Here is a 27,968-nt window from a genome sequence, read left to right on the forward strand (position 1 = left end):
ACCTGGGAATACGCCGTGTTGTAGACTTTTGGACCCATTTTGGGACTGGACTCTTCAGAGAAGATTTCCATACGCCTCCACATCATTGATCCCTCTGTTTTCAAAATGTTGTCTTTTTTTTTTTGGAATTATTTTTCCAGCAAGTTGACAGCATATTAGAAGATTTTCTTGTTTGATTACAGCACTGCAACACTGAGCAGCACACTGGAGGCAATCTCTTGAATGTGGCTTTGATGACTGACCATTGGAGAATCGCCCTTTTGTGATTTGAAGTCTTAGCTGGCTTTGGAATCTCTGGGTTAAGTAGCCGAGCGTAATTGGAAATTCATCACAACAGCAATTAAAGGCCTTCCTTCTAAGAGACTTAAAAGAGAGTCCAAGCAATTGGGCAAGGTTTGAGTTGTTTCTTTCGTCTACGACCACACCACAGGGAACGTACCGGTTCTCGTCCGATCACCGAAGTCAAGTCCTGTTGGGCGGCGTCAGTACCTGGCTGGGTGACCACCTGGGAATACGCCGTGTTGTAGACTTTTGGACCCATTTTGGGACTGGACTCTTCAGAGAAGATTTCCATACGCCTCCACATCATTGATCCCTCTGTTTTCAAAATGTTGTCTTTTTTTTTTTGGAATTATTTTTCCAGCAAGTTGACAGCATATTAGAAGATTTTCTTGTTTGATTACAGCACTGCAACACTGAGCAGCACACTGGAGGCAATCTCTTGAATGTGGCTTTGATGACTGACCATTGGAGAATCGCCCTTTTGTGATTTGAAGTCTTAGCTGGCTTTGGAATCTCTGGGTTAAGTAGCCGAGACGTAATTGGAAATTCATCACAACAGCAATTAAAGGCCTTCCTTCTAAGAGACTTAAAAGAGAGTCCAAGCAATTGGGCAAGGTTTGAGTTGTTTCTTTCGTCTACGACCACACCACAGGGAACGTACCGGTTCTCGTCCGATCACCGAAGTCAAGTCCTGTTGGGCGGCGTCAGTACCTGGCTGGGTGACCACCTGGGAATACGCCGTGTTGTAGACTTTTGGACCCATTTTGGGACTGGACTCTTCAGAGAAGATTTCCATACGCCTCCACATCATTGATCCCTCTGTTTTCAAAATGTTGTCTTTTTTTTTTTGGAATTATTTTTCCAGCAAGTTGACAGCATATTAGAAGATTTTCTTGTTTGATTACAGCACTGCAACACTGAGCAGCACACTGGAGGCAATCTCTTGAATGTGGCTTTGATGACTGACCATTGGAGAATCGCCCTTTTGTGATTTGAAGTCTTAGCTGGCTTTGGAATCTCTGGGTTAAGTAGCCGAGACGTAATTGGAAATTCATCACAACAGCAATTAAAGGCCTTCCTTCTAAGAGACTTAAAAGAGAGTCCAAGCAATTGGGCAAGGTTTGAGTTGTTTCTTTCGTCTACGACCACACCACAGGGAACGTACCGGTTCTCGTCCGATCACCGAAGTCAAGTCCTGTTGGGCGGCGTCAGTACCTGGCTGGGTGACCACCTGGGAATACGCCGTGTTGTAGACTTTTGGACCCATTTTGGGACTGGACTCTTCAGAGAAGATTTCCATACGCCTCCACATCATTGATCCCTCTGTTTTCAAAATGTTGTCTTTTTTTTTTGGAATTATTTTTCCAGCAAGTTGACAGCATATTAGAAGATTTTCTTGTTTGATTACAGCACTGCAACACTGAGCAGCACACTGGAGGCAATCTCTTGAATGTGGCTTTGATGACTGACCATTGGAGAATCGCCCTTTTGTGATTTGAAGTCTTAGCTGGCTTTGGAATCTCTGGGTTAAGTAGCCGAGACGTAATTGGAAATTCATCACAACAGCAATTAAAGGCCTTCCTTCTAAGAGACTTAAAAGAGAGTCCAAGCAATTGGGCAAGGTTTGAGTTGTTTCTTTCGTCTACGACCACACCACAGGGAACGTACCGGTTCTCGTCCGATCACCGAAGTCAAGTCCTGTTGGGCGGCGTCAGTACCTGGCTGGGTGACCACCTGGGAATACGCCGTGTTGTAGACTTTTGGACCCATTTTGGGACTGGACTCTTCAGAGAAGATTTCCATACGCCTCCACATCATTGATCCCTCTGTTTTCAAAATGTTGTCTTTTTTTTTTTGGAATTATTTTTCCAGCAAGTTGACAGCATATTAGAAGATTTTCTTGTTTGATTACAGCACTGCAACACTGAGCAGCACACTGGAGGCAATCTCTTGAATGTGGCTTTGATGACTGACCATTGGAGAATCGCCCTTTTGTGATTTGAAGTCTTAGCTGGCTTTGGAATCTCTGGGTTAAGTAGCCGAGACGTAATTGGAAATTCATCACAACAGCAATTAAAGGCCTTCCTTCTAAGAGACTTAAAAGAGAGTCCAAGCAATTGGGCAAGGTTTGAGTTGTTTCTTTCGTCTACGACCACACCACAGGGAACGTACCGGTTCTCGTCCGATCACCGAAGTCAAGTCCTGTTGGGCGGCGTCAGTACCTGGCTGGGTGACCACCTGGGAATACGCCGTGTTGTAGACTTTTGGACCCATTTTGGGACTGGACTCTTCAGAGAAGATTTCCATACGCCTCCACATCATTGATCCCTCTGTTTTCAAAATGTTGTCTTTTTTTTTTTGGAATTATTTTTCCAGCAAGTTGACAGCATATTAGAAGATTTTCTTGTTTGATTACAGCACTGCAACACTGAGCAGCACACTGGAGGCAATCTCTTGAATGTGGCTTTGATGACTGACCATTGGAGAATCGCCCTTTTGTGATTTGAAGTCTTAGCTGGCTTTGGAATCTCTGGGTTAAGTAGCCGAGACGTAATTGGAAATTCATCACAACAGCAATTAAAGGCCTTCCTTCTAAGAGACTTAAAAGAGAGTCCAAGCAATTGGGCAAGGTTTGAGTTGTTTCTTTCGTCTACGACCACACCACAGGGAACGTACCGGTTCTCGTCCGATCACCGAAGTCAAGTCCTGTTGGGCGGCGTCAGTACCTGGCTGGGTGACCACCTGGGAATACGCCGTGTTGTAGACTTTTGGACCCATTTTGGGACTGGACTCTTCAGAGAAGATTTCCATACGCCTCCACATCATTGATCCCTCTGTTTTCAAAATGTTGTCTTTTTTTTTTTGGAATTATTTTTCCAGCAAGTTGACAGCATATTAGAAGATTTTCTTGTTTGATTACAGCACTGCAACACTGAGCAGCACACTGGAGGCAATCTCTTGAATGTGGCTTTGATGACTGACCATTGGAGAATCGCCCTTTTGTGATTTGAAGTCTTAGCTGGCTTTGGAATCTCTGGGTTAAGTAGCCGAGACGTAATTGGAAATTCATCACAACAGCAATTAAAGGCCTTCCTTCTAAGAGACTTAAAAGAGAGTCCAAGCAATTGGGCAAGGTTTGAGTTGTTTCTTTCGTCTACGACCACACCACAGGGAACGTACCGGTTCTCGTCCGATCACCGAAGTCAAGTCCTGTTGGGCGGCGTCAGTACCTGGCTGGGTGACCACCTGGGAATACGCCGTGTTGTAGACTTTTGGACCCATTTTGGGACTGGACTCTTCAGAGAAGATTTCCATACGCCTCCACATCATTGATCCCTCTGTTTTCAAAATGTTGTCTTTTTTTTTTTGGAATTATTTTTCCAGCAAGTTGACAGCATATTAGAAGATTTTCTTGTTTGATTACAGCACTGCAACACTGAGCAGCACACTGGAGGCAATCTCTTGAATGTGGCTTTGATGACTGACCATTGGAGAATCGCCCTTTTGTGATTTGAAGTCTTAGCTGGCTTTGGAATCTCTGGGTTAAGTAGCCGAGACGTAATTGGAAATTCATCACAACAGCAATTAAAGGCCTTCCTTCTAAGAGACTTAAAAGAGAGTCCAAGCAATTGGGCAAGGTTTGAGTTGTTTCTTTCGTCTACGACCACACCACAGGGAACGTACCGGTTCTCGTCCGATCACCGAAGTCAAGTCCTGTTGGGCGGCGTCAGTACCTGGCTGGGTGACCACCTGGGAATACGCCGTGTTGTAGACTTTTGGACCCATTTTGGGACTGGACTCTTCAGAGAAGATTTCCATACGCCTCCACATCATTGATCCCTCTGTTTTCAAAATGTTGTCTTTTTTTTTTTGGAATTATTTTTCCAGCAAGTTGACAGCATATTAGAAGATTTTCTTGTTTGATTACAGCACTGCAACACTGAGCAGCACACTGGAGGCAATCTCTTGAATGTGGCTTTGATGACTGACCATTGGAGAATCGCCCTTTTGTGATTTGAAGTCTTAGCTGGCTTTGGAATCTCTGGGTTAAGTAGCCGAGACGTAATTGGAAATTCATCACAACAGCAATTAAAGGCCTTCCTTCTAAGAGACTTAAAAGAGAGTCCAAGCAATTGGGCAAGGTTTGAGTTGTTTCTTTCGTCTACGACCACACCACAGGGAACGTACCGGTTCTCGTCCGATCACCGAAGTCAAGTCCTGTTGGGCGGCGTCAGTACCTGGCTGGGTGACCACCTGGGAATACGCCGTGTTGTAGACTTTTGGACCCATTTTGGGACTGGACTCTTCAGAGAAGATTTCCATACGCCTCCACATCATTGATCCCTCTGTTTTCAAAATGTTGTCTTTTTTTTTTTGGAATTATTTTTCCAGCAAGTTGACAGCATATTAGAAGATTTTCTTGTTTGATTACAGCACTGCAACACTGAGCAGCACACTGGAGGCAATCTCTTGAATGTGGCTTTGATGACTGACCATTGGAGAATCGCCCTTTTGTGATTTGAAGTCTTAGCTGGCTTTGGAATCTCTGGGTTAAGTAGCCGAGACGTAATTGGAAATTCATCACAACAGCAATTAAAGGCCTTCCTTCTAAGAGACTTAAAAGAGAGTCCAAGCAATTGGGCAAGGTTTGAGTTGTTTCTTTCGTCTACGACCACACCACAGGGAACGTACCGGTTCTCGTCCGATCACCGAAGTCAAGTCCTGTTGGGCGGCGTCAGTACCTGGCTGGGTGACCACCTGGGAATACGCCGTGTTGTAGACTTTTGGACCCATTTTGGGACTGGACTCTTCAGAGAAGATTTCCATACGCCTCCACATCATTGATCCCTCTGTTTTCAAAATGTTGTCTTTTTTTTTTTGGAATTATTTTTCCAGCAAGTTGACAGCATATTAGAAGATTTTCTTGTTTGATTACAGCACTGCAACACTGAGCAGCACACTGGAGGCAATCTCTTGAATGTGGCTTTGATGACTGACCATTGGAGAATCGCCCTTTTGTGATTTGAAGTCTTAGCTGGCTTTGGAATCTCTGGGTTAAGTAGCCGAGACGTAATTGGAAATTCATCACAACAGCAATTAAAGGCCTTCCTTCTAAGAGACTTAAAAGAGAGTCCAAGCAATTGGGCAAGGTTTGAGTTGTTTCTTTCGTCTACGACCACACCACAGGGAACGTACCGGTTCTCGTCCGATCACCGAAGTCAAGTCCTGTTGGGCGGCGTCAGTACCTGGCTGGGTGACCACCTGGGAATACGCCGTGTTGTAGACTTTTGGACCCATTTTGGGACTGGACTCTTCAGAGAAGATTTCCATACGCCTCCACATCATTGATCCCTCTGTTTTCAAAATGTTGTCTTTTTTTTTTTGGAATTATTTTTCCAGCAAGTTGACAGCATATTAGAAGATTTTCTTGTTTGATTACAGCACTGCAACACTGAGCAGCACACTGGAGGCAATCTCTTGAATGTGGCTTTGATGACTGACCATTGGAGAATCGCCCTTTTGTGATTTGAAGTCTTAGCTGGCTTTGGAATCTCTGGGTTAAGTAGCCGAGACGTAATTGGAAATTCATCACAACAGCAATTAAAGGCCTTCCTTCTAAGAGACTTAAAAGAGAGTCCAAGCAATTGGGCAAGGTTTGAGTTGTTTCTTTCGTCTACGACCACACCACAGGGAACGTACCGGTTCTCGTCCGATCACCGAAGTCAAGTCCTGTTGGGCGGCGTCAGTACCTGGCTGGGTGACCACCTGGGAATACGCCGTGTTGTAGACTTTTGGACCCATTTTGGGACTGGACTCTTCAGAGAAGATTTCCATACGCCTCCACATCATTGATCCCTCTGTTTTCAAAATGTTGTCTTTTTTTTTTTGGAATTATTTTTCCAGCAAGTTGACAGCATATTAGAAGATTTTCTTGTTTGATTACAGCACTGCAACACTGAGCAGCACACTGGAGGCAATCTCTTGAATGTGGCTTTGATGACTGACCATTGGAGAATCGCCCTTTTGTGATTTGAAGTCTTAGCTGGCTTTGGAATCTCTGGGTTAAGTAGCCGAGACGTAATTGGAAATTCATCACAACAGCAATTAAAGGCCTTCCTTCTAAGAGACTTAAAAGAGAGTCCAAGCAATTGGGCAAGGTTTGAGTTGTTTCTTTCGTCTACGACCACACCACAGGGAACGTACCGGTTCTCGTCCGATCACCGAAGTCAAGTCCTGTTGGGCGGCGTCAGTACCTGGCTGGGTGACCACCTGGGAATACGCCGTGTTGTAGACTTTTGGACCCATTTTGGGACTGGACTCTTCAGAGAAGATTTCCATACGCCTCCACATCATTGATCCCTCTGTTTTCAAAATGTTGTCTTTTTTTTTTGGAATTATTTTTCCAGCAAGTTGACAGCATATTAGAAGATTTTCTTGTTTGATTACAGCACTGCAACACTGAGCAGCACACTGGATTGAATGTGGCTTTGATGACTGACCATTGGAGAATCGCCCTTTTGTGATTTGAAGTCTTAGCTGGCTTTGGAATCTCTGGGTTAAGTAGCCGAGACGTAATTGGAAATTCATCACAACAGCAATTAAAGGCCTTCCTTCTAAGAGACTTAAAAGAGAGTCCAAGCAATTGGGCAAGGTTTGAGTTGTTTCTTTCGTCTACGACCACACCACAGGGAACGTACCGGTTCTCGTCCGATCACCGAAGTCAAGTCCTGTTGGGCGGCGTCAGTACCTGGCTGGGTGACCACCTGGGAATACGCCGTGTTGTAGACTTTTGGACCCATTTTGGGACTGGACTCTTCAGAGAAGATTTCCATACGCCTCCACATCATTGATCCCTCTGTTTTCAAAATGTTGTCTTTTTTTTTTTGAATTATTTTTCCAGCAAGTTGACAGCATATTAGAAGATTTTCTTGTTTGATTACAGCACTGCAACACTGAGCAGCACACTGGAGGCAATCTCTTGAATGTGGCTTTGATGACTGACCATTGGAGAATCGCCCTTTTGTGATTTGAAGTCTTAGCTGGCTTTGGAATCTCTGGGTTAAGTAGCCGAGACGTAATTGGAAATTCATCACAACAGCAATTAAAGGCCTTCCTTCTAAGAGACTTAAAAGAGAGTCCAAGCAATTGGGCAAGGTTTGAGTTGTTTCTTTCGTCTACGACCACACCACAGGGAACGTACCGGTTCTCGTCCGATCACCGAAGTCAAGTCCTGTTGGGCGGCGTCAGTACCTGGCTGGGTGACCACCTGGGAATACGCCGTGTTGTAGACTTTTGGACCCATTTTGGGACTGGACTCTTCAGAGAAGATTTCCATACGCCTCCACATCATTGATCCCTCTGTTTTCAAAATGTTGTCTTTTTTTTTTTGAATTATTTTTCCAGCAAGTTGACAGCATATTAGAAGATTTTCTTGTTTGATTACAGCACTGCAACACTGAGCAGCACACTGGAGGCAATCTCTTGAATGTGGCTTTGATGACTGACCATTGGAGAATCGCCCTTTTGTGATTTGAAGTCTTAGCTGGCTTTGGAATCTCTGGGTTAAGTAGCCGAGACGTAATTGGAAATTCATCACAACAGCAATTAAAGGCCTTCCTTCTAAGAGACTTAAAAGAGAGTCCAAGCAATTGGGCAAGGTTTGAGTTGTTTCTTTCGTCTACGACCACACCACAGGGAACGTACCGGTTCTCGTCCGATCACCGAAGTCAAGTCCTGTTGGGCGGCGTCAGTACCTGGCTGGGTGACCACCTGGGAATACGCCGTGTTGTAGACTTTTGGACCCATTTTGGGACTGGACTCTTCAGAGAAGATTTCCATACGCCTCCACATCATTGATCCCTCTGTTTTCAAAATGTTGTCTTTTTTTTTTTGAATTATTTTTCCAGCAAGTTGACAGCATATTAGAAGATTTTCTTGTTTGATTACAGCACTGCAACACTGAGCAGCACACTGGAGGCAATCTCTTGAATGTGGCTTTGATGACTGACCATTGGAGAATCGCCCTTTTGTGATTTGAAGTCTTAGCTGGCTTTGGAATCTCTGGGTTAAGTAGCCGAGACGTAATTGGAAATTCATCACAACAGCAATTAAAGGCCTTCCTTCTAAGAGACTTAAAAGAGAGTCCAAGCAATTGGGCAAGGTTTGAGTTGTTTCTTTCGTCTACGACCACACCACAGGGAACGTACCGGTTCTCGTCCGATCACCGAAGTCAAGTCCTGTTGGGCGGCGTCAGTACCTGGCTGGGTGACCACCTGGGAATACGCCGTGTTGTAGACTTTTGGACCCATTTTGGGACTGGACTCTTCAGAGAAGATTTCCATACGCCTCCACATCATTGATCCCTCTGTTTTCAAAATGTTGTCTTTTTTTTTTTGAATTATTTTTCCAGCAAGTTGACAGCATATTAGAAGATTTTCTTGTTTGATTACAGCACTGCAACACTGAGCAGCACACTGGAGGCAATCTCTTGAATGTGGCTTTGATGACTGACCATTGGAGAATCGCCCTTTTGTGATTTGAAGTCTTAGCTGGCTTTGGAATCTCTGGGTTAAGTAGCCGAGACGTAATTGGAAATTCATCACAACAGCAATTAAAGGCCTTCCTTCTAAGAGACTTAAAAGAGAGTCCAAGCAATTGGGCAAGGTTTGAGTTGTTTCTTTCGTCTACGACCACACCACAGGGAACGTACCGGTTCTCGTCCGATCACCGAAGTCAAGTCCTGTTGGGCGGCGTCAGTACCTGGCTGGGTGACCACCTGGGAATACGCCGTGTTGTAGACTTTTGGACCCATTTTGGGACTGGACTCTTCAGAGAAGATTTCCATACGCCTCCACATCATTGATCCCTCTGTTTTCAAAATGTTGTCTTTTTTTTTTTGAATTATTTTTCCAGCAAGTTGACAGCATATTAGAAGATTTTCTTGTTTGATTACAGCACTGCAACACTGAGCAGCACACTGGAGGCAATCTCTTGAATGTGGCTTTGATGACTGACCATTGGAGAATCGCCCTTTTGTGATTTGAAGTCTTAGCTGGCTTTGGAATCTCTGGGTTAAGTAGCCGAGACGTAATTGGAAATTCATCACAACAGCAATTAAAGGCCTTCCTTCTAAGAGACTTAAAAGAGAGTCCAAGCAATTGGGCAAGGTTTGAGTTGTTTCTTTCGTCTACGACCACACCACAGGGAACGTACCGGTTCTCGTCCGATCACCGAAGTCAAGTCCTGTTGGGCGGCGTCAGTACCTGGCTGGGTGACCACCTGGGAATACGCCGTGTTGTAGACTTTTGGACCCATTTTGGGACTGGACTCTTCAGAGAAGATTTCCATACGCCTCCACATCATTGATCCCTCTGTTTTCAAAATGTTGTCTTTTTTTTTTTGAATTATTTTTCCAGCAAGTTGACAGCATATTAGAAGATTTTCTTGTTTGATTACAGCACTGCAACACTGAGCAGCACACTGGAGGCAATCTCTTGAATGTGGCTTTGATGACTGACCATTGGAGAATCGCCCTTTTGTGATTTGAAGTCTTAGCTGGCTTTGGAATCTCTGGGTTAAGTAGCCGAGACGTAATTGGAAATTCATCACAACAGCAATTAAAGGCCTTCCTTCTAAGAGACTTAAAAGAGAGTCCAAGCAATTGGGCAAGGTTTGAGTTGTTTCTTTCGTCTACGACCACACCACAGGGAACGTACCGGTTCTCGTCCGATCACCGAAGTCAAGTCCTGTTGGGCGGCGTCAGTACCTGGCTGGGTGACCACCTGGGAATACGCCGTGTTGTAGACTTTTGGACCCATTTTGGGACTGGACTCTTCAGAGAAGATTTCCATACGCCTCCACATCATTGATCCCTCTGTTTTCAAAATGTTGTCTTTTTTTTTTGAATTATTTTTCCAGCAAGTTGACAGCATATTAGAAGATTTTCTTGTTTGATTACAGCACTGCAACACTGAGCAGCACACTGGAGGCAATCTCTTGAATGTGGCTTTGATGACTGACCATTGGAGAATCGCCCTTTTGTGATTTGAAGTCTTAGCTGGCTTTGGAATCTCTGGGTTAAGTAGCCGAGACGTAATTGGAAATTCATCACAACAGCAATTAAAGGCCTTCCTTCTAAGAGACTTAAAAGAGAGTCCAAGCAATTGGGCAAGGTTTGAGTTGTTTCTTTCGTCTACGACCACACCACAGGGAACGTACCGGTTCTCGTCCGATCACCGAAGTCAAGTCCTGTTGGGCGGCGTCAGTACCTGGCTGGGTGACCACCTGGGAATACGCCGTGTTGTAGACTTTTGGACCCATTTTGGGACTGGACTCTTCAGAGAAGATTTCCATACGCCTCCACATCATTGATCCCTCTGTTTTCAAAATGTTGTCTTTTTTTTTTTGAATTATTTTTCCAGCAAGTTGACAGCATATTAGAAGATTTTCTTGTTTGATTACAGCACTGCAACACTGAGCAGCACACTGGAGGCAATCTCTTGAATGTGGCTTTGATGACTGACCATTGGAGAATCGCCCTTTTGTGATTTGAAGTCTTAGCTGGCTTTGGAATCTCTGGGTTAAGTAGCCGAGACGTAATTGGAAATTCATCACAACAGCAATTAAAGGCCTTCCTTCTAAGAGACTTAAAAGAGAGTCCAAGCAATTGGGCAAGGTTTGAGTTGTTTCTTTCGTCTACGACCACACCACAGGGAACGTACCGGTTCTCGTCCGATCACCGAAGTCAAGTCCTGTTGGGCGGCGTCAGTACCTGGCTGGGTGACCACCTGGGAATACGCCGTGTTGTAGACTTTTGGACCCATTTTGGGACTGGACTCTTCAGAGAAGATTTCCATACGCCTCCACATCATTGATCCCTCTGTTTTCAAAATGTTGTCTTTTTTTTTTTGAATTATTTTTCCAGCAAGTTGACAGCATATTAGAAGATTTTCTTGTTTGATTACAGCACTGCAACACTGAGCAGCACACTGGAGGCAATCTCTTGAATGTGGCTTTGATGACTGACCATTGGAGAATCGCCCTTTTGTGATTTGAAGTCTTAGCTGGCTTTGGAATCTCTGGGTTAAGTAGCCGAGACGTAATTGGAAATTCATCACAACAGCAATTAAAGGCCTTCCTTCTAAGAGACTTAAAAGAGAGTCCAAGCAATTGGGCAAGGTTTGAGTTGTTTCTTTCGTCTACGACCACACCACAGGGAACGTACCGGTTCTCGTCCGATCACCGAAGTCAAGTCCTGTTGGGCGGCGTCAGTACCTGGCTGGGTGACCACCTGGGAATACGCCGTGTTGTAGACTTTTGGACCCATTTTGGGACTGGACTCTTCAGAGAAGATTTTCCATACGCCTCCACATCATTGATCCCTCTGTTTTCAAAATGTTGTCTTTTTTTTTTTGAATTATTTTTCCAGCAAGTTGACAGCATATTAGAAGATTTTCTTGTTTGATTACAGCACTGCAACACTGAGCAGCACACTGGAGGCAATCTCTTGAATGTGGCTTTGATGACTGACCATTGGAGAATCGCCCTTTTGTGATTTGAAGTCTTAGCTGGCTTTGGAATCTCTGGGTTAAGTAGCCGAGACGTAATTGGAAATTCATCACAACAGCAATTAAAGGCCTTCCTTCTAAGAGACTTAAAAGAGAGTCCAAGCAATTGGGCAAGGTTTGAGTTGTTTCTTTCGTCTACGACCACACCACAGGGAACGTACCGGTTCTCGTCCGATCACCGAAGTCAAGTCCTGTTGGGCGGCGTCAGTACCTGGCTGGGTGACCACCTGGGAATACGCCGTGTTGTAGACTTTTGGACCCATTTTGGGACTGGACTCTTCAGAGAAGATTTCCATACGCCTCCACATCATTGATCCCTCTGTTTTCAAAATGTTGTCTTTTTTTTTTTTGAATTATTTTTCCAGCAAGTTGACAGCATATTAGAAGATTTTCTTGTTTGATTACAGCACTGCAACACTGAGCAGCACACTGGAGGCAATCTCTTGAATGTGGCTTTGATGACTGACCATTGGAGAATCGCCCTTTTGTGATTTGAAGTCTTAGCTGGCTTTGGAATCTCTGGGTTAAGTAGCCGAGACGTAATTGGAAATTCATCACAACAGCAATTAAAGGCCTTCCTTCTAAGAGACTTAAAAGAGAGTCCAAGCAATTGGGCAAGGTTTGAGTTGTTTCTTTCGTCTACGACCACACCACAGGGAACGTACCGGTTCTCGTCCGATCACCGAAGTCAAGTCCTGTTGGGCGGCGTCAGTACCTGGCTGGGTGACCACCTGGGAATACGCCGTGTTGTAGACTTTTGGACCCATTTTGGGACTGGACTCTTCAGAGAAGATTTCCATACGCCTCCACATCATTGATCCCTCTGTTTTCAAAATGTTGTCTTTTTTTTTTTGAATTATTTTTCCAGCAAGTTGACAGCATATTAGAAGATTTTCTTGTTTGATTACAGCACTGCAACACTGAGCAGCACACTGGAGGCAATCTCTTGAATGTGGCTTTGATGACTGACCATTGGAGAATCGCCCTTTTGTGATTTGAAGTCTTAGCTGGCTTTGGAATCTCTGGGTTAAGTAGCCGAGACGTAATTGGAAATTCATCACAACAGCAATTAAAGGCCTTCCTTCTAAGAGACTTAAAAGAGAGTCCAAGCAATTGGGCAAGGTTTGAGTTGTTTCTTTCGTCTACGACCACACCACAGGGAACGTACCGGTTCTCGTCCGATCACCGAAGTCAAGTCCTGTTGGGCGGCGTCAGTACCTGGCTGGGTGACCACCTGGGAATACGCCGTGTTGTAGACTTTTGGACCCATTTTGGGACTGGACTCTTCAGAGAAGATTTCCATACGCCTCCACATCATTGATCCCTCTGTTTTCAAAATGTTGTCTTTTTTTTTTTGAATTATTTTTCCAGCAAGTTGACAGCATATTAGAAGATTTTCTTGTTTGATTACAGCACTGCAACACTGAGCAGCACACTGGAGGCAATCTCTTGAATGTGGCTTTGATGACTGACCATTGGAGAATCGCCCTTTTGTGATTTGAAGTCTTAGCTGGCTTTGGAATCTCTGGGTTAAGTAGCCGAGACGTAATTGGAAATTCATCACAACAGCAATTAAAGGCCTTCCTTCTAAGAGACTTAAAAGAGAGTCCAAGCAATTGGGCAAGGTTTGAGTTGTTTCTTTCGTCTACGACCACACCACAGGGAACGTACCGGTTCTCGTCCGATCACCGAAGTCAAGTCCTGTTGGGCGGCGTCAGTACCTGGCTGGGTGACCACCTGGGAATACGCCGTGTTGTAGACTTTTGGACCCATTTTGGGACTGGACTCTTCAGAGAAGATTTCCATACGCCTCCACATCATTGATCCCTCTGTTTTCAAAATGTTGTCTTTTTTTTTTGAATTATTTTTCCAGCAAGTTGACAGCATATTAGAAGATTTTCTTGTTTGATTACAGCACTGCAACACTGAGCAGCACACTGGAGGCAATCTCTTGAATGTGGCTTTGATGACTGACCATTGGAGAATCGCCCTTTTGTGATTTGAAGTCTTAGCTGGCTTTGGAATCTCTGGGTTAAGTAGCCGAGACGTAATTGGAAATTCATCACAACAGCAATTAAAGGCCTTCCTTCTAAGAGACTTAAAAGAGAGTCCAAGCAATTGGGCAAGGTTTGAGTTGTTTCTTTCGTCTACGACCACACCACAGGGAACGTACCGGTTCTCGTCCGATCACCGAAGTCAAGTCCTGTTGGGCGGCGTCAGTACCTGGCTGGGTGACCACCTGGGAATACGCCGTGTTGTAGACTTTTGGACCCATTTTGGGACTGGACTCTTCAGAGAAGATTTCCATACGCCTCCACATCATTGATCCCTCTGTTTTCAAAATGTTGTCTTTTTTTTTTGAATTATTTTTCCAGCAAGTTGACAGCATATTAGAAGATTTTCTTGTTTGATTACAGCACTGCAACACTGAGCAGCACACTGGAGGCAATCTCTTGAATGTGGCTTTGATGACTGACCATTGGAGAATCGCCCTTTTGTGATTTGAAGTCTTAGCTGGCTTTGGAATCTCTGGGTTAAGTAGCCGAGACGTAATTGGAAATTCATCACAACAGCAATTAAAGGCCTTCCTTCTAAGAGACTTAAAAGAGAGTCCAAGCAATTGGGCAAGGTTTGAGTTGTTTCTTTCGTCTACGACCACACCACAGGGAACGTACCGGTTCTCGTCCGATCACCGAAGTCAAGTCCTGTTGGGCGGCGTCAGTACCTGGCTGGGTGACCACCTGGGAATACGCCGTGTTGTAGACTTTTGGACCCATTTTGGGACTGGACTCTTCAGAGAAGATTTCCATACGCCTCCACATCATTGATCCCTCTGTTTTCAAAATGTTGTCTTTTTTTTTTTGAATTATTTTTCCAGCAAGTTGACAGCATATTAGAAGATTTTCTTGTTTGATTACAGCACTGCAACACTGAGCAGCACACTGGAGGCAATCTCTTGAATGTGGCTTTGATGACTGACCATTGGAGAATCGCCCTTTTGTGATTTGAAGTCTTAGCTGGCTTTGGAATCTCTGGGTTAAGTAGCCGAGACGTAATTGGAAATTCATCACAACAGCAATTAAAGGCCTTCCTTCTAAGAGACTTAAAAGAGAGTCCAAGCAATTGGGCAAGGTTTGAGTTGTTTCTTTCGTCTACGACCACACCACAGGGAACGTACCGGTTCTCGTCCGATCACCGAAGTCAAGTCCTGTTGGGCGGCGTCAGTACCTGGCTGGGTGACCACCTGGGAATACGCCGTGTTGTAGACTTTTGGACCCATTTTGGGACTGGACTCTTCAGAGAAGATTTCCATACGCCTCCACATCATTGATCCCTCTGTTTTCAAAATGTTGTCTTTTTTTTTTTGAATTATTTTTCCAGCAAGTTGACAGCATATTAGAAGATTTTCTTGTTTGATTACAGCACTGCAACACTGAGCAGCACACTGGAGGCAATCTCTTGAATGTGGCTTTGATGACTGACCATTGGAGAATCGCCCTTTTGTGATTTGAAGTCTTAGCTGGCTTTGGAATCTCTGGGTTAAGTAGCCGAGACGTAATTGGAAATTCATCACAACAGCAATTAAAGGCCTTCCTTCTAAGAGACTTAAAAGAGAGTCCAAGCAATTGGGCAAGGTTTGAGTTGTTTCTTTCGTCTACGACCACACCACAGGGAACGTACCGGTTCTCGTCCGATCACCGAAGTCAAGTCCTGTTGGGCGGCGTCAGTACCTGGCTGGGTGACCACCTGGGAATACGCCGTGTTGTAGACTTTTGGACCCATTTTGGGACTGGACTCTTCAGAGAAGATTTCCATACGCCTCCACATCATTGATCCCTCTGTTTTCAAAATGTTGTCTTTTTTTTTTGAATTATTTTTCCAGCAAGTTGACAGCATATTAGAAGATTTTCTTGTTTGATTACAGCACTGCAACACTGAGCAGCACACTGGAGGCAATCTCTTGAATGTGGCTTTGATGACTGACCATTGGAGAATCGCCCTTTTGTGATTTGAAGTCTTAGCTGGCTTTGGAATCTCTGGGTTAAGTAGCCGAGACGTAATTGGAAATTCATCACAACAGCAATTAAAGGCCTTCCTTCTAAGAGACTTAAAAGAGAGTCCAAGCAATTGGGCAAGGTTTGAGTTGTTTCTTTCGTCTACGACCACACCACAGGGAACGTACCGGTTCTCGTCCGATCACCGAAGTCAAGTCCTGTTGGGCGGCGTCAGTACCTGGCTGGGTGACCACCTGGGAATACGCCGTGTTGTAGACTTTTGGACCCATTTTGGGACTGGACTCTTCAGAGAAGATTTCCATACGCCTCCCACATCATTGATCCCTCTGTTTTCAAAATGTTGTCTTTTTTTTTTTGAATTATTTTTCCAGCAAGTTGACAGCATATTAGAAGATTTTCTTGTTTGATTACAGCACTGCAACACTGAGCAGCACACTGGAGGCAATCTCTTGAATGTGGCTTTGATGACTGACCATTGGAGAATCGCCCTTTTGTGATTTGAAGTCTTAGCTGGCTTTGGAATCTCTGGGTTAAGTAGCCGAGACGTAATTGGAAATTCATCACAACAGCAATTAAAGGCCTTCCTTCTAAGAGACTTAAAAGAGAGTCCAAGCAATTGGGCAAGGTTTGAGTTGTTTCTTTCGTCTACGACCACACCACAGGGAACGTACCGGTTCTCGTCCGATCACCGAAGTCAAGTCCTGTTGGGCGGCGTCAGTACCTGGCTGGGTGACCACCTGGGAATACGCCGTGTTGTAGACTTTTGGACCCATTTTGGGACTGGACTCTTCAGAGAAGATTTCCATACGCCTCCACATCATTGATCCCTCTGTTTTCAAAATGTTGTCTTTTTTTTTTTGAATTATTTTTCCAGCAAGTTGACAGCATATTAGAAGATTTTCTTGTTTGATTACAGCACTGCAACACTGAGCAGCACACTGGAGGCAATCTCTTGAATGTGGCTTTGATGACTGACCATTGGAGAATCGCCCTTTTGTGATTTGAAGTCTTAGCTGGCTTTGGAATCTCTGGGTTAAGTAGCCGAGACGTAATTGGAAATTCATCACAACAGCAATTAAAGGCCTTCCTTCTAAGAGACTTAAAAGAGAGTCCAAGCAATTGGGCAAGGTTTGAGTTGTTTCTTTCGTCTACGACCACACCACAGGGAACGTACCGGTTCTCGTCCGATCACCGAAGTCAAGTCCTGTTGGGCGGCGTCAGTACCTGGCTGGGTGACCACCTGGGAATACGCCGTGTTGTAGACTTTTGGACCCATTTTGGGACTGGACTCTTCAGAGAAGATTTCCATACGCCTCCACATCATTGATCCCTCTGTTTTCAAAATGTTGTCTTTTTTTTTTGAATTATTTTTCCAGCAAGTTGACAGCATATTAGAAGATTTTCTTGTTTGATTACAGCACTGCAACACTGAGCAGCACACTGGAGGCAATCTCTTGAATGTGGCTTTGATGACTGACCATTGGAGAATCGCCCTTTTGTGATTTGAAGTCTTAGCTGGCTTTGGAATCTCTGGTTAAGTAGCCGAGACGTAATTGGAAATTCATCACAACAGCAATTAAAGGCCTTCCTTCTAAGAGACTTAAAAGAGAGTCCAAGCAATTGGGCAAGGTTTGAGTTGTTTCTTTCGTCTACGACCACACCACAGGGAACGTACCGGTTCTCGTCCGATCACCGAAGTCAAGTCCTGTTGGGCGGCGTCAGTACCTGGCTGGGTGACCACCTGGGAATACGCCGTGTTGTAGACTTTTGGACCCATTTTGGGACTGGACTCTTCAGAGAAGATTTCCATACGCCTCCACATCATTGATCCCTCTGTTTTCAAAATGTTGTCTTTTTTTTTTTGAATTATTTTTCCAGCAAGTTGACAGCATATTAGAAGATTTTCTTGTTTGATTACAGCACTGCAACACTGAGCAGCACACTGGAGGCAATCTCTTGAATGTGGCTTTGATGACTGACCATTGGAGAATCGCCCTTTTGTGATTTGAAGTCTTAGCTGGCTTTGGAATCTCTGGGTTAAGTAGCCGAGACGTAATTGGAAATTCATCACAACAGCAATTAAAGGCCTTCCTTCTAAGAGACTTAAAAGAGAGTCCAAGCAATTGGGCAAGGTTTGAGTTGTTTCTTTCGTCTACGACCACACCACAGGGAACGTACCGGTTCTCGTCCGATCACCGAAGTCAAGTCCTGTTGGGCGGCGTCAGTACCTGGCTGGGTGACCACCTGGGAATACGCCGTGTTGTAGACTTTTGGACCCATTTGGGACTGGACTCTTCAGAGAAGATTTCCATACGCCTCCACATCATTGATCCCTCTGTTTTCAAAATGTTGTCTTTTTTTTTTTGAATTATTTTTCCAGCAAGTTGACAGCATATTAGAAGATTTTCTTGTTTGATTACAGCACTGCAACACTGAGCAGCACACTGGAGGCAATCTCTTGAATGTGGCTTGATGACTGACCATTGGAGAATCGCCCTTTTGTGATTTGAAGTCTTAGCTGGCTTTGGAATCTCTGGGTTAAGTAGCCGAGACGTAATTGGAAATTCATCACAACAGCAATTAAAGGCCTTCCTTCTAAGAGACTTAAAAGAGAGTCCAAGCAATTGGGCAAGGTTTGAGTTGTTTCTTTCGTCTACGACCACACCACAGGGAACGTACCGGTTCTCGTCCGATCACCGAAGTCAAGTCCTGTTGGGCGGCGTCAGTACCTGGCTGGGTGACCACCTGGGAATACGCCGTGTTGTAGACTTTTGGACCCATTTTGGGACTGGACTCTTCAGAGAAGATTTCCATACGCCTCCACATCATTGATCCCTCTGTTTTCAAAATGTTGTCTTTTTTTTTTTGAATTATTTTTCCAGCAAGTTGACAGCATATTAGAAGATTTTCTTGTTTGATTACAGCACTGCAACACTGAGCAGCACACTGGAGGCAATCTCTTGAATGTGGCTTTGATGACTGACCATTGGAGAATCGCCCTTTTGTGATTTGAAGTCTTAGCTGGCTTTGGAATCTCTGGGTTAAGTAGCCGAGACGTAATTGGAAATTCATCACAACAGCAATTAAAGGCCTTCCTTCTAAGAGACTTAAAAGAGAGTCCAAGCAATTGGGCAAGGTTTGAGTTGTTTCTTTCGTCTACGACCACACCACAGGGAACGTACCGGTTCTCGTCCGATCACCGAAGTCAAGTCCTGTTGGGCGGCGTCAGTACCTGGCTGGGTGACCACCTGGGAATACGCCGTGTTGTAGACTTTTGGACCCATTTTGGGACTGGACTCTTCAGAGAAGATTTCCATACGCCTCCACATCATTGATCCCTCTGTTTTCAAAATGTTGTCTTTTTTTTTTTGAATTATTTTTCCAGCAAGTTGACAGCATATTAGAAGATTTTCTTGTTTGATTACAGCACTGCAACACTGAGCAGCACACTGGAGGCAATCTCTTGAATGTGGCTTTGATGACTGACCATTGGAGAATCGCCCTTTTGTGATTTGAAGTCTTAGCTGGCTTTGGAATCTCTGGGTTAAGTAGCCGAGACGTAATTGGAAATTCATCACAACAGCAATTAAAGGCCTTCCTTCTAAGAGACTTAAAAGAGAGTCCAAGCAATTGGGCAAGGTTTGAGTTGTTTCTTTCGTCTACGACCACACCACAGGGAACGTACCGGTTCTCGTCCGATCACCGAAGTCAAGTCCTGTTGGGCGGCGTCAGTACCTGGCTGGGTGACCACCTGGGAATACGCCGTGTTGTAGACTTTTGGACCCATTTTGGGACTGGACTCTTCAGAGAAGATTTCCATACGCCTCCACATCATTGATCCCTCTGTTTTCAAAATGTTGTCTTTTTTTTTTTGAATTATTTTTCCAGCAAGTTGACAGCATATTAGAAGATTTTCTTGTTTGATTACAGCACTGCAACACTGAGCAGCACACTGGAGGCAATCTCTTGAATGTGGCTTTGATGACTGACCATTGGAGAATCGCCCTTTTGTGATTTGAAGTCTTAGCTGGCTTTGGAATCTCTGGGTTAAGTAGCCGAGACGTAATTGGAAATTCATCACAACAGCAATTAAAGGCCTTCCTTCTAAGAGACTTAAAAGAGAGTCCAAGCAATTGGGCAAGGTTTGAGTTGTTTCTTTCGTCTACGACCACACCACAGGGAACGTACCGGTTCTCGTCCGATCACCGAAGTCAAGTCCTGTTGGGCGGCGTCAGTACCTGGCTGGGTGACCACCTGGGAATACGCCGTGTTGTAGACTTTTGGACCCATTTTGGGACTGGACTCTTCAGAGAAGATTTCCATACGCCCTCCACATCATTGATCCCTCTGTTTTCAAAATGTTGTCTTTTTTTTTTTGAATTATTTTTCCAGCAAGTTGACAGCATATTAGAAGATTTTCTTGTTTGATTACAGCACTGCAACACTGAGCAGCACACTGGAGGCAATCTCTTGAATGTGGCTTTGATGACTGACCATTGGAGAATCGCCCTTTTGTGATTTGAAGTCTTAGCTGGCTTTGGAATCTCTGGGTTAAGTAGCCGAGACGTAATTGGAAATTCATCACAACAGCAATTAAAGGCCTTCCTTCTAAGAGACTTAAAAGAGAGTCCAAGCAATTGGGCAAGGTTTGAGTTGTTTCTTTCGTCTACGACCACACCACAGGGAACGTACCGGTTCTCGTCCGATCACCGAAGTCAAGTCCTGTTGGGCGGCGTCAGTACCTGGCTGGGTGACCACCTGGGAATACGCCGTGTTGTAGACTTTTGGACCCATTTTGGGACTGGACTCTTCAGAGAAGATTTCCATACGCCTCCAACATCATTGATCCCTCTGTTTTCAAAATGTTGTCTTTTTTTTTTTGAATTATTTTTCCAGCAAGTTGACAGCATATTAGAAGATTTTCTTGTTTGATTACAGCACTGCACACTGAGCAGCACACTGGAGGCAATCTCTGAATGTGGCTTTGTGATTTGAAGTCTTAGCTGGCTTTGGAATCTCTGGGTTAAGTAGCCGAGACGTAATTGGGAATTCATCACAACAGCAATTAAAGGCCTTCCTTCTAGAGACTTAAAGAGAGTCCAAGCAATTGGGCAAGGGTTTGAGTTGTTTCTTTCGTCTACGACCACACCACAGGGACGTACCGGTTTGTCCGATCACCGAAGTCAAGTCCTGTTGGGCGGCGTCAGTACCTGGCTGGGTGACCACCTGGGAATACGCCGTGTTGTAGACTTTTGGACCCATTTTGGGACTGGACTCTTCAGAGAAGATTTCCATAGCCTCCACATCATTGATCCCGAAGATTTCCATACGCCTCCACATCATTGATCCCTCTGTTTTCAAAATGTTGTCTTTTTTTTTTTGGAATTATTTTTCCAGCAAGTTGACAGCATATTAGAAGATTTTCTTGTTTGATTACAGCACTGCAACACTGAGCAGCACACTGGAGGCAATCTCTTGAATGTGGCTTTGATGACTGACCATTGGAGAATCGCCCTTTTGTGATTTGAAGTCTTAGCTGGCTTTGGAATCTCTGGGTTAAGTAGCCGAGACGTAATTGGAAATTCATCACAACAGCAATTAAAGGCCTTCCTTCTAAGAGACTTAAAAGAGAGTCCAAGCAATTGGGCAAGGTTTGAGTTGTTTCTTTCGTCTACGACCACACCACAGGGAACGTACCGGTTCTCGTCCGATCACCGAAGTCAAGTCCTGTTGGGCGGCGTCAGTACCTGGCTGGGTGACCACCTGGGAATACGCCGTGTTGTAGACTTTTGGACCCATTTTGGGACTGGACTCTTCAGAGAAGATTTCCATACGCCTCCACATCATTGATCCCTCTGTTTTCAAAATGTTGTCTTTTTTTTTTTGGAATTATTTTTCCAGCAAGTTGACAGCATATTAGAAGATTTTCTTGTTTGATTACAGCACTGCAACACTGAGCAGCACACTGGAGGCAATCTCTTGAATGTGGCTTTGATGACTGACCATTGGAGAATCGCCCTTTTGTGATTTGAAGTCTTAGCTGGCTTTGGAATCTCTGGGTTAAGTAGCCGAGACGTAATTGGAAATTCATCACAACAGCAATTAAAGGCCTTCCTTCTAAGAGACTTAAAAGAGAGTCCAAGCAATTGGGCAAGGTTTGAGTTGTTTCTTTCGTCTACGACCACACCACAGGGAACGTACCGGTTCTCGTCCGATCACCGAAGTCAAGTCCTGTTGGGCGGCGTCAGTACCTGGCTGGGTGACCACCTGGGAATACGCCGTGTTGTAGACTTTTGGACCCATTTTGGGACTGGACTCTTCAGAGAAGATTTCCATACGCCTCCACATCATTGATCCCTCTGTTTTCAAAATGTTGTCTTTTTTTTTTTGGAATTATTTTTCCAGCAAGTTGACAGCATATTAGAAGATTTTCTTGTTTGATTACAGCACTGCAACACTGAGCAGCACACTGGAGGCAATCTCTTGAATGTGGCTTTGATGACTGACCATTGGAGAATCGCCCTTTTGTGATTTGAAGTCTTAGCTGGCTTTGGAATCTCTGGGTTAAGTAGCCGAGACGTAATTGGAAATTCATCACAACAGCAATTAAAGGCCTTCCTTCTAAGAGACTTAAAAGAGAGTCCAAGCAATTGGGCAAGGTTTGAGTTGTTTCTTTCGTCTACGACCACACCACAGGGAACGTACCGGTTCTCGTCCGATCACCGAAGTCAAGTCCTGTTGGGCGGCGTCAGTACCTGGCTGGGTGACCACCTGGGAATACGCCGTGTTGTAGACTTTTGGACCCATTTTGGGACTGGACTCTTCAGAGAAGATTTCCATACGCCTCCACATCATTGATCCCTCTGTTTTCAAAATGTTGTCTTTTTTTTTTTGGAATTATTTTTCCAGCAAGTTGACAGCATATTAGAAGATTTTCTTGTTTGATTACAGCACTGCAACACTGAGCAGCACACTGGAGGCAATCTCTTGAATGTGGCTTTGATGACTGACCATTGGAGAATCGCCCTTTTGTGATTTGAAGTCTTAGCTGGCTTTGGAATCTCTGGGTTAAGTAGCCGAGACGTAATTGGAAATTCATCACAACAGCAATTAAAGGCCTTCCTTCTAAGAGACTTAAAAGAGAGTCCAAGCAATTGGGCAAGGTTTGAGTTGTTTCTTTCGTCTACGACCACACCACAGGGAACGTACCGGTTCTCGTCCGATCACCGAAGTCAAGTCCTGTTGGGCGGCGTCAGTACCTGGCTGGGTGACCACCTGGGAATACGCCGTGTTGTAGACTTTTGGACCCATTTTGGGACTGGACTCTTCAGAGAAGATTTCCATACGCCTCCACATCATTGATCCCTCTGTTTTCAAAATGTTGTCTTTTTTTTTTTGGAATTATTTTTCCAGCAAGTTGACAGCATATTAGAAGATTTTCTTGTTTGATTACAGCACTGCAACACTGAGCAGCACACTGGAGGCAATCTCTTGAATGTGGCTTTGATGACTGACCATTGGAGAATCGCCCTTTTGTGATTTGAAGTCTTAGCTGGCTTTGGAATCTCTGGGTTAAGTAGCCGAGACGTAATTGGAAATTCATCACAACAGCAATTAAAGGCCTTCCTTCTAAGAGACTTAAAAGAGAGTCCAAGCAATTGGGCAAGGTTTGAGTTGTTTCTTTCGTCTACGACCACACCACAGGGAACGTACCGGTTCTCGTCCGATCACCGAAGTCAAGTCCTGTTGGGCGGCGTCAGTACCTGGCTGGGTGACCACCTGGGAATACGCCGTGTTGTAGACTTTTGGACCCATTTTGGGACTGGACTCTTCAGAGAAGATTTCCATACGCCTCCACATCATTGATCCCTCTGTTTTCAAAATGTTGTCTTTTTTTTTTTGGAATTATTTTTCCAGCAAGTTGACAGCATATTAGAAGATTTTCTTGTTTGATTACAGCACTGCAACACTGAGCAGCACACTGGAGGCAATCTCTTGAATGTGGCTTTGATGACTGACCATTGGAGAATCGCCCTTTTGTGATTTGAAGTCTTAGCTGGCTTTGGAATCTCTGGGTTAAGTAGCCGAGACGTAATTGGAAATTCATCACAACAGCAATTAAAGGCCTTCCTTCTAAGAGACTTAAAAGAGAGTCCAAGCAATTGGGCAAGGTTTGAGTTGTTTCTTTCGTCTACGACCACACCACAGGGAACGTACCGGTTCTCGTCCGATCACCGAAGTCAAGTCCTGTTGGGCGGCGTCAGTACCTGGCTGGGTGACCACCTGGGAATACGCCGTGTTGTAGACTTTTGGACCCATTTTGGGACTGGACTCTTCAGAGAAGATTTCCATACGCCTCCACATCATTGATCCCTCTGTTTTCAAAATGTTGTCTTTTTTTTTTTGGAATTATTTTTCCAGCAAGTTGACAGCATATTAGAAGATTTTCTTGTTTGATTACAGCACTGCAACACTGAGCAGCACACTGGAGGCAATCTCTTGAATGTGGCTTTGATGACTGACCATTGGAGAATCGCCCTTTTGTGATTTGAAGTCTTAGCTGGCTTTGGAATCTCTGGGTTAAGTAGCCGAGACGTAATTGGAAATTCATCACAACAGCAATTAAAGGCCTTCCTTCTAAGAGACTTAAAAGAGAGTCCAAGCAATTGGGCAAGGTTTGAGTTGTTTCTTTCGTCTACGACCACACCACAGGGAACGTACCGGTTCTCGTCCGATCACCGAAGTCAAGTCCTGTTGGGCGGCGTCAGTACCTGGCTGGGTGACCACCTGGGAATACGCCGTGTTGTAGACTTTTGGACCCATTTTGGGACTGGACTCTTCAGAGAAGATTTCCATACGCCTCCACATCATTGATCCCTCTGTTTTCAAAATGTTGTCTTTTTTTTTTTGGAATTATTTTTCCAGCAAGTTGACAGCATATTAGAAGATTTTCTTGTTTGATTACAGCACTGCAACACTGAGCAGCACACTGGAGGCAATCTCTTGAATGTGGCTTTGATGACTGACCATTGGAGAATCGCCCTTTTGTGATTTGAAGTCTTAGCTGGCTTTGGAATCTCTGGGTTAAGTAGCCGAGACGTAATTGGAAATTCATCACAACAGCAATTAAAGGCCTTCCTTCTAAGAGACTTAAAAGAGAGTCCAAGCAATTGGGCAAGGTTTGAGTTGTTTCTTTCGTCTACGACCACACCACAGGGAACGTACCGGTTCTCGTCCGATCACCGAAGTCAAGTCCTGTTGGGCGGCGTCAGTACCTGGCTGGGTGACCACCTGGGAATACGCCGTGTTGTAGACTTTTGGACCCATTTTGGGACTGGACTCTTCAGAGAAGATTTCCATACGCCTCCACATCATTGATCCCTCTGTTTTCAAAATGTTGTCTTTTTTTTTTTGGAATTATTTTTCCAGCAAGTTGACAGCATATTAGAAGATTTTCTTGTTTGATTACAGCACTGCAACACTGAGCAGCACACTGGAGGCAATCTCTTGAATGTGGCTTTGATGACTGACCATTGGAGAATCGCCCTTTTGTGATTTGAAGTCTTAGCTGGCTTTGGAATCTCTGGGTTAAGTAGCCGAGACGTAATTGGAAATTCATCACAACAGCAATTAAAGGCCTTCCTTCTAAGAGACTTAAAAGAGAGTCCAAGCAATTGGGCAAGGTTTGAGTTGTTTCTTTCGTCTACGACCACACCACAGGGAACGTACCGGTTCTCGTCCGATCACCGAAGTCAAGTCCTGTTGGGCGGCGTCAGTACCTGGCTGGGTGACCACCTGGGAATACGCCGTGTTGTAGACTTTTGGACCCATTTTGGGACTGGACTCTTCAGAGAAGATTTCCATACGCCTCCACATCATTGATCCCTCTGTTTTCAAAATGTTGTCTTTTTTTTTTTGGAATTATTTTTCCAGCAAGTTGACAGCATATTAGAAGATTTTCTTGTTTGATTACAGCACTGCAACACTGAGCAGCACACTGGAGGCAATCTCTTGAATGTGGCTTTGATGACTGACCATTGGAGAATCGCCCTTTTGTGATTTGAAGTCTTAGCTGGCTTTGGAATCTCTGGGTTAAGTAGCCGAGACGTAATTGGAAATTCATCACAACAGCAATTAAAGGCCTTCCTTCTAAGAGACTTAAAAGAGAGTCCAAGCAATTGGGCAAGGTTTGAGTTGTTTCTTTCGTCTACGACCACACCACAGGGAACGTACCGGTTCTCGTCCGATCACCGAAGTCAAGTCCTGTTGGGCGGCGTCAGTACCTGGCTGGGTGACCACCTGGGAATACGCCGTGTTGTAGACTTTTGGACCCATTTTGGGACTGGACTCTTCAGAGAAGATTTCCATACGCCTCCACATCATTGATCCCTCTGTTTTCAAAATGTTGTCTTTTTTTTTTTGGAATTATTTTTCCAGCAAGTTGACAGCATATTAGAAGATTTTCTTGTTTGATTACAGCACTGCAACACTGAGCAGCACACTGGAGGCAATCTCTTGAATGTGGCTTTGATGACTGACCATTGGAGAATCGCCCTTTTGTGATTTGAAGTCTTAGCTGGCTTTGGAATCTCTGGGTTAAGTAGCCGAGACGTAATTGGAAATTCATCACAACAGCAATTAAAGGCCTTCCTTCTAAGAGACTTAAAAGAGAGTCCAAGCAATTGGGCAAGGTTTGAGTTGTTTCTTTCGTCTACGACCACACCACAGGGAACGTACCGGTTCTCGTCCGATCACCGAAGTCAAGTCCTGTTGGGCGGCGTCAGTACCTGGCTGGGTGACCACCTGGGAATACGCCGTGTTGTAGACTTTTGGACCCATTTTGGGACTGGACTCTTCAGAGAAGATTTCCATACGCCTCCACATCATTGATCCCTCTGTTTTCAAAATGTTGTCTTTTTTTTTTTGGAATTATTTTTCCAGCAAGTTGACAGCATATTAGAAGATTTTCTTGTTTGATTACAGCACTGCAACACTGAGCAGCACACTGGAGGCAATCTCTTGAATGTGGCTTTGATGACTGACCATTGGAGAATCGCCCTTTTGTGATTTGAAGTCTTAGCTGGCTTTGGAATCTCTGGGTTAAGTAGCCGAGACGTAATTGGAAATTCATCACAACAGCAATTAAAGGCCTTCCTTCTAAGAGACTTAAAAGAGAGTCCAAGCAATTGGGCAAGGTTTGAGTTGTTTCTTTCGTCTACGACCACACCACAGGGAACGTACCGGTTCTCGTCCGATCACCGAAGTCAAGTCCTGTTGGGCGGCGTCAGTACCTGGCTGGGTGACCACCTGGGAATACGCCGTGTTGTAGACTTTTGGACCCATTTTGGGACTGGACTCTTCAGAGAAGATTTCCATACGCCTCCACATCATTGATCCCTCTGTTTTCAAAATGTTGTCTTTTTTTTTTTGGAATTATTTTTCCAGCAAGTTGACAGCATATTAGAAGATTTTCTTGTTTGATTACAGCACTGCAACACTGAGCAGCACACTGGAGGCAATCTCTTGAATGTGGCTTTGATGACTGACCATTGGAGAATCGCCCTTTTGTGATTTGAAGTCTTAGCTGGCTTTGGAATCTCTGGGTTAAGTAGCCGAGACGTAATTGGAAATTCATCACAACAGCAATTAAAGGCCTTCCTTCTAAGAGACTTAAAAGAGAGTCCAAGCAATTGGGCAAGGTTTGAGTTGTTTCTTTCGTCTACGACCACACCACAGGGAACGTACCGGTTCTCGTCCGATCACCGAAGTCAAGTCCTGTTGGGCGGCGTCAGTACCTGGCTGGGTGACCACCTGGGAATACGCCGTGTTGTAGACTTTTGGACCCATTTTGGGACTGGACTCTTCAGAGAAGATTTCCATACGCCTCCACATCATTGATCCCTCTGTTTTCAAAATGTTGTCTTTTTTTTTTTGGAATTATTTTTCCAGCAAGTTGACAGCATATTAGAAGATTTTCTTGTTTGATTACAGCACTGCAACACTGAGCAGCACACTGGAGGCAATCTCTTGAATGTGGCTTTGATGACTGACCATTGGAGAATCGCCCTTTTGTGATTTGAAGTCTTAGCTGGCTTTGGAATCT

General features: G+C 44.6%; 54 non-coding genes and 1 pseudogene across 54 annotated transcripts; all 55 read left to right on the forward strand.

Moving 5' to 3' along the window:
* The first annotated feature begins 411 nt into the window (after window positions 1–411).
* LOC145477061 (5S ribosomal RNA) lies at window positions 412–530 on the forward strand. The gene has a single exon (XR_014047583.1). It is a non-coding gene; the product is annotated as a 5S ribosomal RNA (ribosomal RNA).
* Window positions 531–915: 385 nt separating this feature from the next.
* LOC145477078 (5S ribosomal RNA) lies at window positions 916–1,034 on the forward strand. Its single transcript, XR_014047598.1, has one exon. It is a non-coding gene; the product is annotated as a 5S ribosomal RNA (ribosomal RNA).
* Window positions 1,035–1,419: 385 nt separating this feature from the next.
* LOC145477090 (5S ribosomal RNA) lies at window positions 1,420–1,538 on the forward strand. The gene has a single exon (XR_014047609.1). It is a non-coding gene; the product is annotated as a 5S ribosomal RNA (ribosomal RNA).
* A 384-nt stretch (window positions 1,539–1,922) lies between these two features.
* Window positions 1,923–2,041, forward strand: LOC145477102 (5S ribosomal RNA). The gene has a single exon (XR_014047620.1). It is a non-coding gene; the product is annotated as a 5S ribosomal RNA (ribosomal RNA).
* Window positions 2,042–2,426: 385 nt separating this feature from the next.
* On the forward strand, window positions 2,427–2,545 carry LOC145477113 (5S ribosomal RNA). Its single transcript, XR_014047631.1, has one exon. It is a non-coding gene; the product is annotated as a 5S ribosomal RNA (ribosomal RNA).
* Window positions 2,546–2,930: 385 nt separating this feature from the next.
* Window positions 2,931–3,049, forward strand: LOC145477068 (5S ribosomal RNA). Its single transcript, XR_014047588.1, has one exon. It is a non-coding gene; the product is annotated as a 5S ribosomal RNA (ribosomal RNA).
* Window positions 3,050–3,434: 385 nt separating this feature from the next.
* On the forward strand, window positions 3,435–3,553 carry LOC145477069 (5S ribosomal RNA). Its single transcript, XR_014047589.1, has one exon. It is a non-coding gene; the product is annotated as a 5S ribosomal RNA (ribosomal RNA).
* Window positions 3,554–3,938: 385 nt separating this feature from the next.
* On the forward strand, window positions 3,939–4,057 carry LOC145477070 (5S ribosomal RNA). The gene has a single exon (XR_014047590.1). It is a non-coding gene; the product is annotated as a 5S ribosomal RNA (ribosomal RNA).
* Window positions 4,058–4,442: 385 nt separating this feature from the next.
* Window positions 4,443–4,561, forward strand: LOC145477071 (5S ribosomal RNA). Its single transcript, XR_014047591.1, has one exon. It is a non-coding gene; the product is annotated as a 5S ribosomal RNA (ribosomal RNA).
* A 385-nt stretch (window positions 4,562–4,946) lies between these two features.
* Window positions 4,947–5,065, forward strand: LOC145477072 (5S ribosomal RNA). The gene has a single exon (XR_014047592.1). It is a non-coding gene; the product is annotated as a 5S ribosomal RNA (ribosomal RNA).
* Window positions 5,066–5,450: 385 nt separating this feature from the next.
* On the forward strand, window positions 5,451–5,569 carry LOC145477073 (5S ribosomal RNA). The gene has a single exon (XR_014047593.1). It is a non-coding gene; the product is annotated as a 5S ribosomal RNA (ribosomal RNA).
* A 385-nt stretch (window positions 5,570–5,954) lies between these two features.
* On the forward strand, window positions 5,955–6,073 carry LOC145477074 (5S ribosomal RNA). The gene has a single exon (XR_014047594.1). It is a non-coding gene; the product is annotated as a 5S ribosomal RNA (ribosomal RNA).
* A 385-nt stretch (window positions 6,074–6,458) lies between these two features.
* LOC145477075 (5S ribosomal RNA) lies at window positions 6,459–6,577 on the forward strand. Its single transcript, XR_014047595.1, has one exon. It is a non-coding gene; the product is annotated as a 5S ribosomal RNA (ribosomal RNA).
* Window positions 6,578–6,952: 375 nt separating this feature from the next.
* On the forward strand, window positions 6,953–7,071 carry LOC145477076 (5S ribosomal RNA). The gene has a single exon (XR_014047596.1). It is a non-coding gene; the product is annotated as a 5S ribosomal RNA (ribosomal RNA).
* A 384-nt stretch (window positions 7,072–7,455) lies between these two features.
* On the forward strand, window positions 7,456–7,574 carry LOC145477077 (5S ribosomal RNA). The gene has a single exon (XR_014047597.1). It is a non-coding gene; the product is annotated as a 5S ribosomal RNA (ribosomal RNA).
* A 384-nt stretch (window positions 7,575–7,958) lies between these two features.
* Window positions 7,959–8,077, forward strand: LOC145477079 (5S ribosomal RNA). Its single transcript, XR_014047599.1, has one exon. It is a non-coding gene; the product is annotated as a 5S ribosomal RNA (ribosomal RNA).
* Window positions 8,078–8,461: 384 nt separating this feature from the next.
* Window positions 8,462–8,580, forward strand: LOC145477080 (5S ribosomal RNA). Its single transcript, XR_014047600.1, has one exon. It is a non-coding gene; the product is annotated as a 5S ribosomal RNA (ribosomal RNA).
* A 384-nt stretch (window positions 8,581–8,964) lies between these two features.
* LOC145477081 (5S ribosomal RNA) lies at window positions 8,965–9,083 on the forward strand. Its single transcript, XR_014047601.1, has one exon. It is a non-coding gene; the product is annotated as a 5S ribosomal RNA (ribosomal RNA).
* A 384-nt stretch (window positions 9,084–9,467) lies between these two features.
* Window positions 9,468–9,586, forward strand: LOC145477082 (5S ribosomal RNA). Its single transcript, XR_014047602.1, has one exon. It is a non-coding gene; the product is annotated as a 5S ribosomal RNA (ribosomal RNA).
* A 384-nt stretch (window positions 9,587–9,970) lies between these two features.
* On the forward strand, window positions 9,971–10,089 carry LOC145477084 (5S ribosomal RNA). Its single transcript, XR_014047603.1, has one exon. It is a non-coding gene; the product is annotated as a 5S ribosomal RNA (ribosomal RNA).
* Window positions 10,090–10,472: 383 nt separating this feature from the next.
* LOC145477085 (5S ribosomal RNA) lies at window positions 10,473–10,591 on the forward strand. Its single transcript, XR_014047604.1, has one exon. It is a non-coding gene; the product is annotated as a 5S ribosomal RNA (ribosomal RNA).
* A 384-nt stretch (window positions 10,592–10,975) lies between these two features.
* LOC145477086 (5S ribosomal RNA) lies at window positions 10,976–11,094 on the forward strand. Its single transcript, XR_014047605.1, has one exon. It is a non-coding gene; the product is annotated as a 5S ribosomal RNA (ribosomal RNA).
* Window positions 11,095–11,478: 384 nt separating this feature from the next.
* On the forward strand, window positions 11,479–11,597 carry LOC145477087 (5S ribosomal RNA). Its single transcript, XR_014047606.1, has one exon. It is a non-coding gene; the product is annotated as a 5S ribosomal RNA (ribosomal RNA).
* Window positions 11,598–11,982: 385 nt separating this feature from the next.
* On the forward strand, window positions 11,983–12,101 carry LOC145477088 (5S ribosomal RNA). Its single transcript, XR_014047607.1, has one exon. It is a non-coding gene; the product is annotated as a 5S ribosomal RNA (ribosomal RNA).
* Window positions 12,102–12,486: 385 nt separating this feature from the next.
* LOC145477089 (5S ribosomal RNA) lies at window positions 12,487–12,605 on the forward strand. The gene has a single exon (XR_014047608.1). It is a non-coding gene; the product is annotated as a 5S ribosomal RNA (ribosomal RNA).
* A 384-nt stretch (window positions 12,606–12,989) lies between these two features.
* On the forward strand, window positions 12,990–13,108 carry LOC145477091 (5S ribosomal RNA). The gene has a single exon (XR_014047610.1). It is a non-coding gene; the product is annotated as a 5S ribosomal RNA (ribosomal RNA).
* Window positions 13,109–13,492: 384 nt separating this feature from the next.
* On the forward strand, window positions 13,493–13,611 carry LOC145477092 (5S ribosomal RNA). Its single transcript, XR_014047611.1, has one exon. It is a non-coding gene; the product is annotated as a 5S ribosomal RNA (ribosomal RNA).
* A 383-nt stretch (window positions 13,612–13,994) lies between these two features.
* LOC145477093 (5S ribosomal RNA) lies at window positions 13,995–14,113 on the forward strand. The gene has a single exon (XR_014047612.1). It is a non-coding gene; the product is annotated as a 5S ribosomal RNA (ribosomal RNA).
* Window positions 14,114–14,496: 383 nt separating this feature from the next.
* Window positions 14,497–14,615, forward strand: LOC145477094 (5S ribosomal RNA). Its single transcript, XR_014047613.1, has one exon. It is a non-coding gene; the product is annotated as a 5S ribosomal RNA (ribosomal RNA).
* A 384-nt stretch (window positions 14,616–14,999) lies between these two features.
* Window positions 15,000–15,118, forward strand: LOC145477095 (5S ribosomal RNA). The gene has a single exon (XR_014047614.1). It is a non-coding gene; the product is annotated as a 5S ribosomal RNA (ribosomal RNA).
* A 384-nt stretch (window positions 15,119–15,502) lies between these two features.
* Window positions 15,503–15,621, forward strand: LOC145477096 (5S ribosomal RNA). Its single transcript, XR_014047615.1, has one exon. It is a non-coding gene; the product is annotated as a 5S ribosomal RNA (ribosomal RNA).
* Window positions 15,622–16,004: 383 nt separating this feature from the next.
* LOC145477097 (5S ribosomal RNA) lies at window positions 16,005–16,123 on the forward strand. The gene has a single exon (XR_014047616.1). It is a non-coding gene; the product is annotated as a 5S ribosomal RNA (ribosomal RNA).
* Window positions 16,124–16,508: 385 nt separating this feature from the next.
* LOC145477098 (5S ribosomal RNA) lies at window positions 16,509–16,627 on the forward strand. Its single transcript, XR_014047617.1, has one exon. It is a non-coding gene; the product is annotated as a 5S ribosomal RNA (ribosomal RNA).
* Window positions 16,628–17,011: 384 nt separating this feature from the next.
* LOC145477100 (5S ribosomal RNA) lies at window positions 17,012–17,130 on the forward strand. The gene has a single exon (XR_014047618.1). It is a non-coding gene; the product is annotated as a 5S ribosomal RNA (ribosomal RNA).
* Window positions 17,131–17,512: 382 nt separating this feature from the next.
* On the forward strand, window positions 17,513–17,631 carry LOC145477101 (5S ribosomal RNA). The gene has a single exon (XR_014047619.1). It is a non-coding gene; the product is annotated as a 5S ribosomal RNA (ribosomal RNA).
* A 384-nt stretch (window positions 17,632–18,015) lies between these two features.
* On the forward strand, window positions 18,016–18,134 carry LOC145477103 (5S ribosomal RNA). The gene has a single exon (XR_014047621.1). It is a non-coding gene; the product is annotated as a 5S ribosomal RNA (ribosomal RNA).
* A 382-nt stretch (window positions 18,135–18,516) lies between these two features.
* Window positions 18,517–18,635, forward strand: LOC145477104 (5S ribosomal RNA). Its single transcript, XR_014047622.1, has one exon. It is a non-coding gene; the product is annotated as a 5S ribosomal RNA (ribosomal RNA).
* A 384-nt stretch (window positions 18,636–19,019) lies between these two features.
* LOC145477105 (5S ribosomal RNA) lies at window positions 19,020–19,138 on the forward strand. Its single transcript, XR_014047623.1, has one exon. It is a non-coding gene; the product is annotated as a 5S ribosomal RNA (ribosomal RNA).
* A 384-nt stretch (window positions 19,139–19,522) lies between these two features.
* LOC145477106 (5S ribosomal RNA) lies at window positions 19,523–19,641 on the forward strand. The gene has a single exon (XR_014047624.1). It is a non-coding gene; the product is annotated as a 5S ribosomal RNA (ribosomal RNA).
* A 384-nt stretch (window positions 19,642–20,025) lies between these two features.
* LOC145477107 (5S ribosomal RNA) lies at window positions 20,026–20,144 on the forward strand. Its single transcript, XR_014047625.1, has one exon. It is a non-coding gene; the product is annotated as a 5S ribosomal RNA (ribosomal RNA).
* Window positions 20,145–20,529: 385 nt separating this feature from the next.
* Window positions 20,530–20,648, forward strand: LOC145477108 (5S ribosomal RNA). The gene has a single exon (XR_014047626.1). It is a non-coding gene; the product is annotated as a 5S ribosomal RNA (ribosomal RNA).
* A 352-nt stretch (window positions 20,649–21,000) lies between these two features.
* LOC145477066 (5S ribosomal RNA) lies at window positions 21,001–21,116 on the forward strand (annotated as a pseudogene).
* Window positions 21,117–21,534: 418 nt separating this feature from the next.
* LOC145477109 (5S ribosomal RNA) lies at window positions 21,535–21,653 on the forward strand. The gene has a single exon (XR_014047627.1). It is a non-coding gene; the product is annotated as a 5S ribosomal RNA (ribosomal RNA).
* A 385-nt stretch (window positions 21,654–22,038) lies between these two features.
* On the forward strand, window positions 22,039–22,157 carry LOC145477110 (5S ribosomal RNA). Its single transcript, XR_014047628.1, has one exon. It is a non-coding gene; the product is annotated as a 5S ribosomal RNA (ribosomal RNA).
* A 385-nt stretch (window positions 22,158–22,542) lies between these two features.
* LOC145477111 (5S ribosomal RNA) lies at window positions 22,543–22,661 on the forward strand. The gene has a single exon (XR_014047629.1). It is a non-coding gene; the product is annotated as a 5S ribosomal RNA (ribosomal RNA).
* A 385-nt stretch (window positions 22,662–23,046) lies between these two features.
* LOC145477112 (5S ribosomal RNA) lies at window positions 23,047–23,165 on the forward strand. Its single transcript, XR_014047630.1, has one exon. It is a non-coding gene; the product is annotated as a 5S ribosomal RNA (ribosomal RNA).
* A 385-nt stretch (window positions 23,166–23,550) lies between these two features.
* Window positions 23,551–23,669, forward strand: LOC145477114 (5S ribosomal RNA). The gene has a single exon (XR_014047632.1). It is a non-coding gene; the product is annotated as a 5S ribosomal RNA (ribosomal RNA).
* Window positions 23,670–24,054: 385 nt separating this feature from the next.
* On the forward strand, window positions 24,055–24,173 carry LOC145477116 (5S ribosomal RNA). The gene has a single exon (XR_014047633.1). It is a non-coding gene; the product is annotated as a 5S ribosomal RNA (ribosomal RNA).
* A 385-nt stretch (window positions 24,174–24,558) lies between these two features.
* LOC145477117 (5S ribosomal RNA) lies at window positions 24,559–24,677 on the forward strand. Its single transcript, XR_014047634.1, has one exon. It is a non-coding gene; the product is annotated as a 5S ribosomal RNA (ribosomal RNA).
* A 385-nt stretch (window positions 24,678–25,062) lies between these two features.
* On the forward strand, window positions 25,063–25,181 carry LOC145477118 (5S ribosomal RNA). The gene has a single exon (XR_014047635.1). It is a non-coding gene; the product is annotated as a 5S ribosomal RNA (ribosomal RNA).
* A 385-nt stretch (window positions 25,182–25,566) lies between these two features.
* Window positions 25,567–25,685, forward strand: LOC145477119 (5S ribosomal RNA). The gene has a single exon (XR_014047636.1). It is a non-coding gene; the product is annotated as a 5S ribosomal RNA (ribosomal RNA).
* Window positions 25,686–26,070: 385 nt separating this feature from the next.
* Window positions 26,071–26,189, forward strand: LOC145477062 (5S ribosomal RNA). Its single transcript, XR_014047584.1, has one exon. It is a non-coding gene; the product is annotated as a 5S ribosomal RNA (ribosomal RNA).
* A 385-nt stretch (window positions 26,190–26,574) lies between these two features.
* On the forward strand, window positions 26,575–26,693 carry LOC145477063 (5S ribosomal RNA). Its single transcript, XR_014047585.1, has one exon. It is a non-coding gene; the product is annotated as a 5S ribosomal RNA (ribosomal RNA).
* A 385-nt stretch (window positions 26,694–27,078) lies between these two features.
* On the forward strand, window positions 27,079–27,197 carry LOC145477064 (5S ribosomal RNA). The gene has a single exon (XR_014047586.1). It is a non-coding gene; the product is annotated as a 5S ribosomal RNA (ribosomal RNA).
* Window positions 27,198–27,582: 385 nt separating this feature from the next.
* LOC145477065 (5S ribosomal RNA) lies at window positions 27,583–27,701 on the forward strand. The gene has a single exon (XR_014047587.1). It is a non-coding gene; the product is annotated as a 5S ribosomal RNA (ribosomal RNA).
* The last annotated feature ends 267 nt before the right edge of the window (window positions 27,702–27,968 follow it).

The sequence above is a fragment of the Orbicella franksi genome, unplaced genomic scaffold (genome assembly GCF_964199315.1).
Source record: "Orbicella franksi unplaced genomic scaffold, jaOrbFran1.1 SCAFFOLD_344, whole genome shotgun sequence".
In the NCBI taxonomy this organism is placed as follows: Eukaryota; Metazoa; Cnidaria; class Anthozoa; order Scleractinia; family Merulinidae; genus Orbicella; species Orbicella franksi.